The 14468-nt window shown below is 46.6% G+C and overlaps 1 protein-coding gene and 1 pseudogene across 1 annotated transcript in view; one reads left to right on the forward strand and one right to left on the reverse strand.

The window, feature by feature from the left end:
* Ocln (occludin) overlaps window positions 1-14468 on the forward strand; it is a 62142-nt gene that overhangs the window by 24223 nt on the left and 23451 nt on the right.
* Window positions 4374-9686, reverse strand: LOC127667080 (60S ribosomal protein L7a-like; annotated as a pseudogene).

The following is a 14468-nucleotide window of genomic DNA, read 5'->3' on the forward strand; positions in this document are numbered from 1 at the left end:
GGATCACAGCCTTGAACTGAGAGATCCACCTGCCTTTGCCTCCTGAGTGGGGATTAAAGTCGTGTGCCACCAACTGCCAGGCACTCTGTTCCTTTTCAGTGGCCCCGTAGTGTGTTTCGTGGTTCACGCTGTGGTTCTGTTTGGAAGGTTCTCAGGAACTGGCTTTTCTGTGACTGTACTGGTTTGCTTTCCCAACGATGTTGCAAGGATTCTCTTTACTCTCTCTCTGTGCCAGCGTTTGGCTCTAAGCAGCTCGCCTTCCGGTTGCCTTCTGGCTTTAAAAGCTCTGCACACTCTGATACCTGATTACGTTTGAAATTGCTTATTTTCCAACATCTTTTCCTGTTCTAGACATTATCAGTCTTTAATTCCTGTCAAATTTGTGAGGTTCCTCTAAAAACATTTTGTGATTAAGCAGGTTTGTCTGCTGTTTAGGATCTTATCACTTGAATAGCAGGGCTTGGCTTTCTTTTGGATTGTTCTGTCTTCCTGCCATTCTCACAAAGCTTACCATGTTGCAGTTACTCGTTACATTTTCCAGATTCCCTTTAGTCTCTCTCCTTTTGTCTTTAGTGTTCTTTTAAAGCCATTTCATTGAAGTATGAGTGACAGCTCTCGGTTATTCTCCTGTCTATTTCTTTGTGGTTTCTATGCGGTGTCTGGTCTAGACAGTCTTCTTGCTGTGCTCTGTGAGGTTGGGACCCAGTACATAGCAGACAAGCACCTACACTAAGACAGTTCCCAATCTGTATACTCACTTTTAAAAAGATTTATTTATTATGTAAGTACAATGTAGCTGTTTCCAGAAACACCAGAAGAGGGCATCAGATGTCATTACCGATGGTTGTGAGCCACCATGTGGTTGCTGGGGTTTGAACTCAGGACCTTGGAAGAGCAGTCAGTGCTCTTAACTGCTGAGCCTTTTCTCCAGCCTGAAACTCACTTTCAGTTACAGCATGAAGTAAGTCCTAACTTAACTTTCCCCAATGTGACCTCACACTGACTGAACCCATATCTCTTTAAGAGCCACCTTTTTTTTTTTTTTTGGTAAAGTGTGCCTTCTTCTGTTCTTTCCTTTTATGAACACATTTGACCAGAGCAATTATGTAAAAGGCCAACAAATCATTTTCTCATGGCGAGTTTATAAAGCGTTAGAGAATGCAGAAGATTGGTGTTGAGCCTGATTATTATCTGCAGACAGCATTTTCATTCATAAAAATCCGGTTCCAGAGTCTGGCACAGCTTGACTTGAAAATGAGTATTTCATCCTCTCAGGCTTCCTTGGGTTTGTTTTGTTTCTAACTGGGACTTAAGACACACACAAGTAGATTAACACAGTCTTGCTTCATTACTTTGTTGTTGTTGTTGTTGTTGTTGTTGTTTTTTTTTTTTTTTTTTTTTTTTTTTTTTTTTTTTTTTTTGAGACATGGCTTATCTGTGTAGCCCTGGCTGTCCTGGAACTCACTCTGTAGACCAGGCTGGCCTCGAACTGGAAATCCATCTGCCTCTGCCTCCCAAGTGCTGGGATTAAAGACCACTGCCAGGCACATTTTTATCTTTGATACATGCATAGCATTTCTTGTTACTTTCATCTGTTTCTTTCTTTTTTTTTTTTTCATAGTGAACACTTATTAACACACTCCCAACTAAGGTTTCATCCAAAAATATATTTTAGCTTCATAGAAAATGTTGAACTATGGGTGTAGCTCAGTGGTAGAGCATTTTCCTACCACTGTGAAAGGCCCTGGGATCAATGCCCAGTGTGTGTGTGTGTGTGTGTGTGTGTGTGTGAGAGAGAGAGAGAGAGAGAGAGAGAGTATGTGTTTGAGAGGGAGAGAGACAAAGAGATATAAAGAGGTGTGTGTGTGTGGGGGGATAAATATAACAATATTTATCCTTGTAAATATCACTTGCCTTTTAAACTCAATATTAGATTAATGAGATTCATCTACATTGTTGTATTTAACTAGTGACAAAAGTCTGATTCTCTGTGTTCCAGAATTTCATGAGAGTTAATCTAGTTCCTGTTGATGGGCTGTTGTATAGCGTTGGTAGACGGGCTTTATAGCTCAGTTGTAGAGTGTGTGCCTAGTGTGCTGGAGGCCCTGGGTGTGATCAGTAGCATTGCCACAAAGCAAAACAGAAACACAACTGCTATTTTTATGAACCTTTAAGAAAACGTTTTATTGATTCTTTGTGAGTTTCACATCATGCACTCCAGTCCTACCCATCTCCCCGTTCCCTCCTATCTTTCTGTCACCCTTGCAACCACCCCTCCAAAGTAAAACACAAACAAACAAACAACAACAACAACAACAAACAGAGCATAGAAAACATTTCATTGTGGAAGCCGTAGTGTGTCACAGCATGTCTCATAGTATATCCCTCTGTCCACACAGCTTCACTGCAGTGAGCCATTGGTCTGTCTTGAGGTCCCTGGCTTCAGTGATGGACTCGGTATAGGGTCTTCATTGGGGATCCTCCCAGTTACCCTGCAGTTGCCCTGGGTCACTGCAGCTTTGCAATAGCAGGACTGGCCTTTCACACATCCCAACTGTTAGCAGATGACATCGATTTTGGGGTGGGTCAATTCAGAGCCCTGGATCTCAGCCTGCTCTCAAGCCCTCAGGGCCGGCTCACCTGCACCAACACCTCAGAGCCAGCTCCACTGTGCACCAACACCTCAGAGCCAGCTCCACTGTGCTGCCCAGGCAAGACACAGGGCCATCTCTCCCAAGTCCTGCAGCCAGCGATGAACAGGGTCACCTCACCTGCTCTCATACCCCCAGGGTCGGCTCTCCTGACTGCCTCAGGGGTCAGGGAGCAAGGTGGCAGAGGGCATCCCCCAACCCCCAAGCCAGGGGCTAGTTCTTCCACAGTCTGGGAGCTCACCTGCACCCCCCTCCAACAGGGCTAGCTCTACTGTGCTGCACGGATGGGTGCAAGGCCTACAAAGGGCGGGGCCAGCTCACCTGTCCTCATGACCCCAGGGCCAGCAGTTCTCCCGACTGCTGCATGTGGCAAGAGGTGGGGCGGTACCTCTGCACCCGTGCCACCCCATGGCAAGTGGGTGGCCAGGTCAGCTCTCCCACTCTCACTCCCAGAGCGCGCTCACCCACATCCTGCCACCAGGGCCAGCTCCGCTGTGCTGCCTGGTTGAGGCCAGGGCCCGCTGTCCTGAGTGCTGACATAGGTGAGAGATGGGGCCAGCTTGGCTAGAATGCCACATTCAGTGAGGGCCAGGGATAGTTCTGCTTAGCCCCTGGACATTGAAATGGTCCCAGTGGCTTCCCCAATCAGAGACATCCCCATGGATATCTATACTGACTCCTGCTGCTGTGTAGCCACACACTCAGTCATGGCCCTCAGCAACAGCTCGGGACTGGCACCTCACAGTGACCCCAGGTGGCAGAGCTGGCTGGCTGCTCAGAGCAGGCTCCTCCTCTCCGCCCTGGAGTCTCCAGTTCCATCTCTCTTCATAATGCTCAAGCCGCTCCACTCACTTCTCTTTCTCCCCCACCTGACCACCACATACTCGCACACTGTGGTGGCTCGGGCTGCGGGGGCTGGCCATGCACTGGTGGGTGACTTCCTCCATCCATGTTGGGTGGCATGGTGTTGGTGCAGGGGAAACACCCGCTGCCCTCCCTCCCCTCCCGCAGCAGTAGGGGACAGTTGAACCTTGAGAAGGTGTGACCTGACCCAAGCAGGTGTCTATAGCCTTCCTGTGCTGTGCGCTGAAGGGGGATCTGTGGGGGGCGTGGCGGTCCTTAGGTTGGTGTCTGTCTTCCTTCTCCCATGCTGCATTGCCTGGAATTGGTTGGATTTGATTTTTATGAGTCCTAGACATAAGATAGCTTTGACCATCAAGCCATGTGTCAAGCTAGGATGAACAAAGGCCTACCACGCTCTCTGCCTCTGACTGACATAAAACCAAAGGTGTCTCTTTGCCCATTGCCAGGGGGAATATGAACCTCCTTGTCTTACCTACTCTTGTGCAAATTTCTCTTCTACCCATACCCAAGTGGAATTCCTCGGGTGAAGAGTTTGTGAACACACCCCTTTAGAAAATAATGCCAAACTCTTTTCCAAAGCTTATCATTTCAGCCATGACTCTTGGTACTGTTAGACTTTATACTGCCTGTCTGCCAACAGTAGAAGTGCATCACTGTTATCTTGGTTTATATAGATTTTTTTCTTTCATCATTGGCCTGATGTATTTTCTTTCTACTTAGCAACCATTGTTGAAGTAGCAAAACCCCAAGCAGTGTCTCTGCTATCTTGATCCTTGTAAGAGTTTTGATGGGGGCAAAGGATAACTTTTATGAGGCATGAGATAGTCTGAGCCCTGCTTGTGTGTCATGCACAAGTGACTAGGCAATATGGCAGTGACAAGCCAGAGTGCGGTCATCCGTCGGTATGAGGATGGGCTCCTTCTCTGGGTACCAGTGTCTTGATTGTATGATGGAGCTGCTTCTCAGGGTTTGGGAAGAGTGGAAGCCAGATCTGGAGGCTGGGCCAGTGGGGGCTGGGGAAGGGAAGAATGCTTGAATCTAGGAGGATTTAATTCCTGAGTAAAGGCAACACAGGGAGACCCGTCCCAGACAACAACAACCGCGAGGAGCCCTCAAGTGCCTTGCTCTTGTGTATTGGATGAGTTTCTGCACAATTACCTGCGGATATTTTACCATGAACGGGCATACAGGCCAGAAAACCAGGCTCTAAAGAGGCTGTGTCATCAAGAGGCAAAGCAAACCCTTTCTTGTGCCCTTGAGTTCTCAGATGACGGACTAGCATGACCCTTAGGCCCCCCGTCGCTTCCATCCTTCACGTGTAAGGTGGTCTTTTCTACTTTTTTTTTTGTTTGTTTGTTTCTTGAGACAGGCACAGAGCTGGATTTTCAGGTTCTTCTGCTGTTTCTCTATATAGCCCTGACAGTTGGTTGTCCTGGAAACTCACTCTGTAGACCAAGCTAGCCTGAAACTCATAGAGATCCCCTGTCTATGTTTCCAGTGTTCTGGGATTAAAGGCATGTGCCACCCCAGGCTGAACTCTGATACACTAACCCACATGTTTGGTTGGAGGGAGTACCTGGATATATGTGAACATCTCTGGTTCCAGATCAACACAAGCAGATTAACATATTTTTGCATCTCAGTTCCTTTGTGCAGTTATTTTATCTGCCTTTCAAGACTAGTATGAGATGTGGCTGATTAAAAATATGTGAAAAATTCATATTCATTTTCCCTAGATGAATTCGAGCCTGGCTTGGGGAAAGTTTGCACCTTTGTGGTAAATATTTGAAAGTTGATTGTGAACATGTGCTTGAGGCTTTCTTTTTTTTTTAACTTTTTGAGGTGTGTGCTACCAAGCCTGACCTTGAGGTCAGTTTTTATTACTATATTATCTGATCAATTGGCAATTAAAATTCAGAGCTGGAGTTTCAGGTTCTTCTGCTGTAGTTGGTGAATCTGAGATGGATCTGGTATTCTCCTGAAGGAGGATGAAGATCTGAGGGGCAGACTGGCTTTGGAGATAAGATGGTGGCCTGTGTGATGTATGCCTTGGGCTAGTTGCTTGGACTCTTCCAGTGCAGGGAACTCTGTGACTTGGGTTTGAACTTTATAACTTAATTTTGGCAGAAAAATTAAAAAAGGAAAAAAACAAAAACAAAACAGCCATGAGAGTCTGGAGTCAGGGCAGAATTCATGCAGCGTGGATCTTGTTACTTGTGGCCATTCCAGGAGAGAGTTTGGTGCCCTTGGCTTCTGATGAAGTTTTTAATATAACCGGTTAGATGTCTGTAAACAGGGGGAAGTAAGAGTTCCATCCGTAGCCAGGCTATTGAGATTGAAGGTCATCTAATATAATCTTACCCAGTGATTTTTCTTTTTTAGAAACAGCTTTATATTTGATATCCAATAAACTGTGTATATGCACTGATGCTCCTTGATTTTCTATGGGGGTTATGTCTTGATAAAATAGCTGTACATTGAGATCATCATAAGAAAATATATTGAGTACATCTGCATCCAATACATTTCAGTTAGAATGGTAATCAATAACGTCTGCAGCTTGGGAAGAGGATGCGAGATGTTGGGATGTGAATGTCCCGTCGAAGTGTGACTGACTCCTCTCTACCCTGCTTCAGCCTTTCAGTGAAGACGTGTTTTCCTCAAGGCCTTCTGTGATATCTCTGAAGCATGCAGATGAGAGAAATGAGCATGCTCTGGGCTGGAGTGGCCAGGCAGTCTTGGTCATCAACATTAGACAACTGATGAGACTCGATAGCCCATCACTCTCCCCAGTACAAGCATTCTTTTTTTTTTTTTTAAAGATTTATTTATTTATTATACGTAGGCATACTCTAGCTGTCTTCAGACACTAGAAGAGGGCTTCAGATCTCCTTTATGGAGGGTTGTGAGCCACCATGTGGGTGCTGGGATTTGAACTCATGACCTCTGGAAGAGCAGTCAGTGTTCTTAACCGCTGAGCCATCTCTCAAGCATTCTTGCCTGTGCCGTTGGTTCACTGGACTCTCACAGTGGGGAAGATGACACGGTTGTCTGTGGTCTCTGGTGGAACAGGATGTAGCAGAAGTTAACAGCTGTCTGGCTGACTGACTGAACCTCCCAGGAGGACGAGCGCAGTAGGCCCTGACTGTTGCAGGCCCACCGTGAGTAGAGAGAGGCTGGAGGACAGGCAGAAACAGACAGACAGAAACAGAGCCTGTTCAGAGAGGTCTGTGAGAAGAGGAAGAGTTTGTGTTAGAACTGGAGAGTGCTTTTTGTGGTTCTCTGAAAGCTGCAATTCCTAGATTTCTGGCACCAAGAGTTAATGTTTCAGAAGTCAGCCATGTGGATAGGTGTAATGATCTAACTGTGGCATGGCTGTCTGCAGCCCAGGGCATGCTGTCCCACCTCAGTGGCTCCACCATTGCCACCATCAGGATCCCCTGGAGGCAGCGTTAGAGCAGTTTACTGGGGACGGGGGGATGGGGGGAGGCTCCTGTTTTCTGATTTAGTGGGTTTGGAACTGATGGTGGGAATGTGCCGTGTTGGGGAACATGATTTGAGAGCCCCTGTTCCCTAAAGTCTAGCCACAGCTGTTACACTGCAGACCCGGTTAGCCTTTGAGTAAACGTAGGTAAAAGTCCTCTCTGTGTCATGACATATACACTGAAGGGCCTTAGTAGACTGAAGGGTCTCCGGGACAGCTGATGGCGGCTCAGGGATGTTTCTGGCCTTTTAGATGAGCCATAGCCCGAAATACCTGTGTACTGACGTGCAGCCTTCCCTGGGATTTCCGTTTCTGCAAGAAGCCATAGACTAGATAACTGGTGAGATTCACCACCTCTCCTGCCCCCAGACTTCTAAAAGCTCCTGATGTGCTTCCAGAGCTCTGACAGAATTTGTCTTTGTTGATATACAGTTTCTTTGGGGAATATGCAGCTGGTACTGAACAAAGGCCTTCGTGCCACTGAGCAATTTAAATCTGTCAGTTGTTCCGACTTAGTCTATGACCTCTTCACTTGAAGGATTGGTCCCCATGGGAACGTTTCAAACTCAGAGTGTTTTAAAAAAAAAAAGGATTGAGGCAATGGTGGCAATCGCCTTTAATCCCAGCACTCTACAGGCAGAGGCAAGCGGATCTCTGGTCTACAGAGTGAGTTCCAGGACAGACAGGGCTACACAGAAGAAACCAACCCTGTCTTGAGAAAAATCAACCAAAAAAAAAAAAAAAAAAGCAAAACCAAAAAAAAAGAACTTTTGAGAAGGTATTTTGAGTTTTTTGTCAGGGTTGAGCATCTGCAGGTATAAAAATACCAGGAACAGGAAAAACAAGTCAGACCTCTCAGTGTTGAGAACTTGTGCAAGGATCATAGCTCGTGAAGGTGGGTTGGGCGTGTTGTAGAATGGAGATGGCACTTGGAGATTAGCCCACTTCTCTCTGCGGGGCTATTTCTCTACTTCCCTTCCAAACTGGCAAAGGCCCTGCTTGTGTGGAATTCTCAGCATCACTAGTGGTTAAATTTAGTGTCAGTCGCTGCTCTTACCAAGTTAGACAAGTAGAGGTTTTGTGTTGTATCTCCGAGCGTGGAGAGTGTAAGGCAGGAGAATGATTTTCTTTGTTTCAGGGCTATGTGCTGTACCTGGGCACAGCGCACCCCTCAAGAGACTGGGGCGGGACTGGAAAGGAACAGCCTGTTGAGCAAGGGACAAGGCGGATTCCACACCAGCTTCTTCTGTTTTACTTTGAGCAAGATATTTAATTTAATTTCCTCATCAGAAAATACTGATAAGCCTTTCTATCTGGGTGGGGCTAAAATAAATGTGATTAGACTGCTTGGCACGTGACCAGGCACTCATCCCGAGACATTTCCTTTCCTTAGCGTGGGTGTCTGCTGTCTCATTGCTGGATTGGCTGGCTGTGGTTTCCCGCCTGACTGTGTGCACGTGAACTTGTAATGAAGGCAGAGCAGAGAGGGAGCAGAGAATGCTGTCATCCAAGCTTTTTTGTTTTGTTTTGTTTTTGTTGTTTTTTTGAGAGACAGGGTTTCTCTGTCTAGTGCGCTGGCTGTCCTGGAACTTGCTCTGTAGACCAGGCTAGCCTGGAACTCATAGAGATCCTCCTGCCTCTGTGCCCTGCTCCACCTTTTTTTTTTTTAAACATTGGAATGTGTACCTTAGTATCCGTGTACCCTCCCAAGTTAACTATTCTATTCTCTCTCTCTCTCTCTCTCTCTCTCTCTCTCTCTCTCTCTCTCTCTCTCGATCTCTGGTCTTTTTGAGACAGGGTTTCTCTGTGTAGCCCTGGCTGTCCTGGAACTCAGAAATCCACCTGCCTCTGCCTCCCAAGTGCTGGGATTAAAGGCGTGCACCACCACTGCCCAGCTAGTGGCAAGTTATTTTTTAGTCTTTGCCTTTTCCAGCTTGGCAATGCGAGCCACAGACTTAGGACCCAGGACGTTGCCTCCCCAGTGGCGGTGGATCTCGTCATATCTGTCATTATAACTGGTCCAAATAGCTTCCACCAGCTTAGCCAGAGCACCCGTGTCTTCCCAGTTAATCTGTGTGAAGGCAACAGTGGTGTGTGTCCTCCTGTGGACCAGGTGCCCAGCCTGGCCTTTCCCTTGATGATGCAGTTGGGCACCCCCATCTTTCGACTCAGGGCAGGCAGGAAAACCACCAGCTCGATGGGGTCTACATCATGGGCAATCACCACCAGCTGAGCCTTCTTGTCCTCCACCAAGGTGGTGAGTGCATTGACCCCTGCTCGGAGGACAGGTGGTCTCTTAGTTGGTTCGTCCCCTTTGCCAGTGGCTTTCTTGTCAGCACGGGACAGGAGCCTTTGCTGCTTCTCCTGCTTTGTCTCTGGCCTGTACCTGTGGGCAAGCTTAAGCAGCTGAGTCGCTGTTTGCCTGTCCAGGGCCCGGGTGAACTGGTTAATGGCAGGAAGGGCATTGAGCCGCTTATAGAGATGGTTCTTTGCCGCTGCAGCCGGATGTAGAGGGGCCATTTGAAGAAGCGTGTTAGGTCTCTTTTGGGCTGGATGTCCTGCCCAGTGCCGAAGTTCTTGGGCCTTTTCTCAAACAAAAGATTGACCACCTTCTTGGCCTCCTGTTTCTTGATGACGGTGGGGGCTGGGGCCATCTTCTTCCCCTTGGCCTTCTTTCCTTTGGGCATCTTGCTCTGCTGGTGGGGAGAGAAAGAAGAGGGCATTGTGGGTGATAAGTAAGTGGTCGCCAACTCTTCTGCTCCTTAAACTTGTTTGTGTGAGATACATTTTTGAGATAAACTTTTGAATTTAATCTCAAGAGTGAGTCTGAGGCATTTCTTGGTTGGCTGGACTCCACTGTGTGGATTTCCATTTCCTTTTTCTATCAATTCTTTTCCATGCTTGTAGCCGCCAGAGTAAAGACTCAGTCAGTCAAGGGCTTACCAGAGACTGTGCTAAGTGGCAACTCTAGCATTTGGCTCTGGGAATGATGGCTTGTCTTCTCCTAAGACAGATCTTTTATTTTTCCTTTTTTTATTGGATTTTTTTAATTTACATTTCAAATGTTTTCCCCTTTCTAGGTCTCCCCTTTGGAAACCTCTGTCCCATCGTCTCTCCTCCTGCCTCTATGAGGGTGCTCACCCATGTGCACTCTTTGGTTGGTGGTCCAGTCCCCGGGAGCTCCGAGGGGGTCTGGCCCCAAGACAGATCTTAATTTGTGTTTTCATTTTACATTCTTTTGCCTCTAGTTTCCCAGGAAATCTTTTTACAGCAAGCTCTGGGCTTCTTTTTATTACATTCGTGTATATGTGTGTTGGGGGGTGCACTTGAGTGTGACTCAGAGGACACCTGTGGGACTTAGCTCTCTCCCTCCACCATGTGGGTCCCAGAGATTGAACTCAGGTTGTCAGGTTCCTTTGCAAACTGGGCCATCCTGAAGGCCAAGCTCTGGGCTTCTGACTTATGCAGATACTGGCCTGGTTTTGCCTAGCAAGGCCTCCCACATTCCCATTTTTATTAGGTCTACGTCCTTGGGAAGGTTATCCCAGGCCCTGGGCCATAGCTTCCTCATTTCTGAGAGAGGACTCATGGCTGTAAGATTGTGCCCAGGAACTGATCTGTCAGCTGAGCATTGTTAGCAGGCAGTGGGTTGGTAGCTTGTGAACAGTCCTTGTCTCCAGAAGTTAGAGGTAAGTGGGGGGGCCATTGCTATAAGTGAGAGGGTGCTCTGTCTGGAAGGTTGTCTTTCATAGTTCTGATGAGATCTCTAGCGTAAGAACAGGCCTTCGACTTGGCAAGGGATTTGTTGTGTTCTGTTGTAAGGAATTCAGTGGGAGCCAAGAATGGTTCCCACCCGGGCCCCCCATGGTGGAATCTAAGTACACTCCCTGGAAACGTACCTGCTGGTTTGGCAGTGGCCCTGAATTCCACTTTAGAGAGAAATGATCCCGTCTCTCTCTAACCCTGATATGAAAGAATCAAAAACACCACATGCTCCCATAGCAGAGAACATAAGATGTAAGGCTCACAAATAGTATGGACACACTATGTATAGATGTATAGTATGGACACACCATGTATAGATGTATAGTATGGACACACTATGTGTAGATATATAGTAAGGACACACCATGTATAGATGTATAGTATGGACACACTATGTGTAGATATATAGTAAGGACACACCATGTATAGATGTATAGTATGGACACACTATGTGTAGATGTATAGTAAGGACACACCATGTATAGATGTATAGTATGGACACACTATGTGTAGATGTATAGTATGGACACACCATGTATAGATGTATAGTATGGACACACTATGTGTAGATGTATAGTAAGGACACACCATGTATAAATGTATACTAAGGACACACCATGTCTAGATGTATAGTATGGACACACTATGTGTAGATGTATAGTAAGGACACACCATGTATAGATGTATAGTATAGACACACTATGTGTAGATGTATAGTAAGGACACACTATATATAGATGCAGATAATAATTGCAAGAGTATAAAATAATAGATTCAACCAGCTTGCAAGATCTGTGTGTGTGTGTGGGGGGGGAGATCAATTGGAGCTAAAGGATTTACTTCTATCCAGTATAGTAGGAGGTTATTTTTTAAACTGTGTTCAGAAGACATAGTAGATAGGATACTTCATGTCCTTTAACCATCCTAACATTCTTATGAAGTAATTGTCCCCAATTTATGCAGATGGGGGCACTGAGATCCAAGAAGCCCAGTGCCATTATTCTATTTTTTTTTAAAGATTTCTTTCTTTCTTTCTTTCTTTCTTTCTTTCTTTCTTTCTTTCTTTCTTTCTTTCTTTCTTTCTTTCTTTCTTTCTTTCTTTCTTTCTTTCTTTCAAGTACACTGTAGCTATCTTCAGACACACCAGAAGAGGGCTTCTGATCTCATTACAGATGGTTTTGAGCCACCATGTGATTGCTGGGAATTGAACTCAGGACCTCTGGAAGAGCAGATGGTGCTCTTACCTGCTGAGCCATCTCTCCAGGCTCCCCCTCTCCCCCCTCCACTTCTTTACTGAATGATAGATAAATGAAAAAGAAAGGAAAGGATATGGTGCTCCTCGGGGTGGTGGAGGAGAAAGTTTGTGATAGATTGGAGTGCGTAGCCAGTGGCAGACATATCCGGAAGAGGCTGGCGTGGCCCTGACCCTGAACCATGTATGGAGAGGAAAGGGGAAGGGAGACAGGGGAGCCAAGTACAGCAGCCAGGAGGCCAAAGGTACAAAAGGAGGGGTGGGGAACCCTAATGTCTGCAGACATAGGGAAGGGCCGCTGGGGCTGGAGGGTTCAGAGCAGAGGGCGGGGTACACAGACCATACCCTCTAACCGGTTGCGACTGAGGGATGCTGGGAGAGCCTGGAGGCCGGGTTCACTTCTTCTCCCAGGTGTGAAACGTAACATCTACCCCTTCAGTTATGAGAGTTATGCGTGAGGGATGGCAGTGTCTCCTGGGTTTATTTTTATTTTTTGTTTTTTATTTTGTTAAGGTTAAAAATGTGTCTGCAGGCACGCAGGACATGCCTCCACCCCCATCTGACTATGCGGAAAGAGTTGACAGTCCGATGGCCTACTCCTCCAACGGCAAAGTGAATGGCAAGCGGTCATACCCAGACTCTTTCTATAAGTCAACGCCTCTGTAAGTAGCACCTTAATTTGATAACATTTGTCTAAATATGAATTCTGGCCTATTGTTTTGTGCTGTCCTCCCATATCCCTGCTAGTCAGAAGGCTGAGAAGTGACAGTGCAATTGCCCTTTAAGATTTAATCTCTTTAAGAATCCAGAATCTTTCTTCCCCCCCCCTCTCTTTTTAAAGATTTATTTATCTTATGTATGTGAGTACACCATAGCTGTCTTCAGACACACCAGAAGAGGGCATCAGATCCCATTATAGATGGTTGTGAGCCACCATGTGGTTGCTGGGAATTGAACTCAGGACCTCTGGAAGAGCAGTCAGTGCTCTTAACTGCCGAGCCATCTCTCCAGTCCCCAAAGTCTCTTTTAAAACCTAAAATCTATTTAAAAATTCAGTCTTTCAACTCTGGGCTCCTGTACAATAAATAATAAGTTAAATATTTACTTACTTCAAGAAGAAAGTACCAGGGCATAATCACACTCAGATCAAGGCAAAATCCAATAGCTGGGATTCGCTCATGATTTTCTGGGCTCCTCCAAAGGGCCTGAGTCACTTCTCTGGCTCTGGCCTCTGCAGTACACAGAGCTTGTCTTAAGGTCAGGCAGGATCTCCTCCACAGCTGCTGCTGTGGTCATCCCACGGTACTGGCTTCTCCAAACTACTGAGGTCTTCTGTTGTAATCGGGCTCTACTTTCACCAGTAGCCTGTCATAGGCTCTCTTCATGGTACCAAGCCTCAACTTCTCTGCATGTTCAATCCATGGCCTTTAACTGCCACCGAGGCTGCACCTTCACCAGTGACCCCTCCTGGCCTCTCACTGCACCAAGCCTCAGCTGCTCTCTCTCCATGAACCCTTCTTGCCTTCAAAACCAGTACCACCAGGGTGACTCTTGTACTAGCAGGTTCCGCTACCAGTGTAAGGCACAACCGTGGCCACCTCTGGAGCACAGCCTCTGTGCCCTGACTCTCAGGAGGTACGTGTGCCTCCTGATGCTTGTATCGCCCTGATCACCACTAATTTCTTCGCTTCAGCTCACCAGCATCATTTATCCCAGTAAAGCAAAGGTTTTACTCTAGTGGTTCTGGTATTTTGCTAATCGTGGCTGAGTCTTAATCCTCAGCTGCCCAGAATTACAGAGTCTTCACACAAATGACCCAAATCTTCTCATCCTTCTGAAACTTCACTTCATGGTGGCCTAAAGTGCATTGTCTGCACTGCTCTCAACACCCTTAATTTTCAGAGCTCCGATAGCATAGCTCACTGAGCTCTCAAACCCTCAGTGACTTTTGTAGCCCAAAGTTCTAAAATCCTTCTACAGTCCTTTGCAAAACATGGTCAGGACCGTCACAGTAACACCCCACTGTCCTGGTATCACCTTGTCTTTGGGTTAGTGTTGTTGTGATGAAACACCATGACCAAAGCACGTTGGAGGAAAGGGTTCCTCCATAGTTCCATGTAACCGTTCATCATCAAACACAGTAAGGGCAGGAAGCTGCAGGCAGGGGCTGATGCAGAGTCTCTTACATAGGTCAAACCATATTCAAAAGATTTTATATGAAGCCTGGCATGGTGGTACTTACCTACCGTACTAGCTCTTGGGTTATGGAGACGGGAGGAGCAAAAGTTCAAGGTTATCTTCAGCTTTGTTGTGAATTTGAGGGCCCAGTTTCTTGACAGCCTTGTCTCAACAACAACCAAACCCTTTCAAAACAAAGAATAAAGACGAAGTTTTGTTTTACTGCCTCAAAGCAGAAAGCACATGCAATAGCTGGTATTGGAGGCAGAGTGTC

Source organism: Apodemus sylvaticus, chromosome 16 (assembly GCF_947179515.1).
Source record: "Apodemus sylvaticus chromosome 16, mApoSyl1.1, whole genome shotgun sequence".
NCBI classification, from domain to species: domain Eukaryota; kingdom Metazoa; phylum Chordata; class Mammalia; order Rodentia; family Muridae; genus Apodemus; species Apodemus sylvaticus.